At 40.2% G+C, this 1406-nt stretch overlaps 1 non-coding gene across 1 annotated transcript; it reads left to right on the top strand.

Annotated features, from left to right (window-relative positions):
- The first annotated feature begins 303 nt into the window (after positions 1 to 303).
- On the top strand, positions 304 to 411 carry LOC148551129 (small nucleolar RNA R71). The gene has a single exon (XR_015893647.1). It is a non-coding gene; the product is annotated as a small nucleolar RNA R71 (small nucleolar RNA).
- Positions 412 to 1406: the final 995 nt, after the last annotated feature.

The raw sequence follows: 1406 nt of genomic DNA, 5'->3' as shown, positions 1-1406 counted from the left end.
TGGAGGAGGTTGAGCTTGCTGAGCTTGTTGATTCAAATGCATTTGCTTCAGCAAGTTGGTCATCTCACATATACTCTGAGTTAGAGCAGCAGTCTCTCTACTAGAAGATACTTCTGCAACGGCTTTTGAATGGCCTTGCTTCTGTCTGTGGTTCCTAGTAGATTCAACTAAATCACTGATCATTTGCCAAGCTTCATCAGTGGTCTTGTACTTCTTCATAGACCCATTGCTGGCACTTTCCAATGTGGTCTTATCTTGGGGTCTCATACCCTGTGTGATATAGCTGAGTAGCATGATCTTGTCAATCATGTGGTGGGGGCATGCTTCTAGAAGATTATTGAAGCGCTCCCAGTATTCAAAGAGAGTCTCATTGTCATCCTGAACAATTGTGGAGATATCCTTCCTTAGTTTATCAGTAACTTCAGATGGAAAGAATTTCTCTAGAAACTCCTTTCTGAGTGTATCCCAGTTGGATACATTTGCTAGAGGTTGAGTGTAGTACCACTCTCTTGCTTTTCCCTCCAGAGAAAATGGAAAAGCTTTCAGCAGAATTGAAGTTTCATTAGTGCCATCACGGCTGACAGTAGAACAGGCTGCCTGGAAATCTCTCAAGTGCTTGATAGGCTCTTGAGCAGGTAGGCCATGAAACTTGGGCATCAAATTTAGCAGTGCGGTCTTTATTTCAAAATCTGTAGCTACCGCTGGATGATGCGCTTGAAACGGTTGCATTGTAAAATCAGGGGCTCCTTCCTCCTGGATGGTAACTCTCCTAGCTGCCATGTTTTCTGCACGTAAAACAACCGAATCAGTAGAACGGGGGCTGGTTTCTTCCTCAGATTCACTTTCAGATCCGTCCTCAGAGCGAGCTAACCGACGCTGTTCTCGCCTTATTCGTGAAATTGTCCTTTCAATTTCAGGATCGAATATTAGCAAGCGTGGATCAGGAAGTGAACGCGTCATTTGACGGAAGAAACATGCAGCTCATAGTAGCAAAATAAAATAAAATACAATTAAATAACTTCTAATTAATAAATTTAGCACTCTATTGCAACTCCCCGGCAACGGCGCCAAAAAATTATGAGACGCAAAAGCTGGTGAATTAAAAATTATTAAAATGGTTACGTTGCAAGTATAGTTCTTAACTCACCGAAAATCTGCCTATCAATTTAAAATTATGTCACAGAGAGTTAAATTAAAAATTACTGGGAGTGTTAAGTCCCAAGTCGTCTCCCAACGAGTTGCAGAAAAGTGTGCTATCTTATTAATCAGATGTTCAAAGAAGTTGAGTTAGGTAAATTGGAATTTAAATTGAGGAAATTCAATTAATATGAATAAAAGCCTTGACTGGGAGTTGATTGGTTGGAATTTCTACTATTGATGGAATGATTGTAAGATTAATTTATAAT

This window comes from Arachis ipaensis, chromosome B7 (assembly GCF_059453495.1).
Source record: "Arachis ipaensis isolate K30076 ecotype BB chromosome B7, ASM5945349v1, whole genome shotgun sequence".
In the NCBI taxonomy this organism is placed as follows: Eukaryota; Viridiplantae; Streptophyta; class Magnoliopsida; order Fabales; family Fabaceae; genus Arachis; species Arachis ipaensis.
Note: the sequence above shows the minus strand (reverse complement) of the source record. Positions and strands in the feature narration are given on the sequence as shown.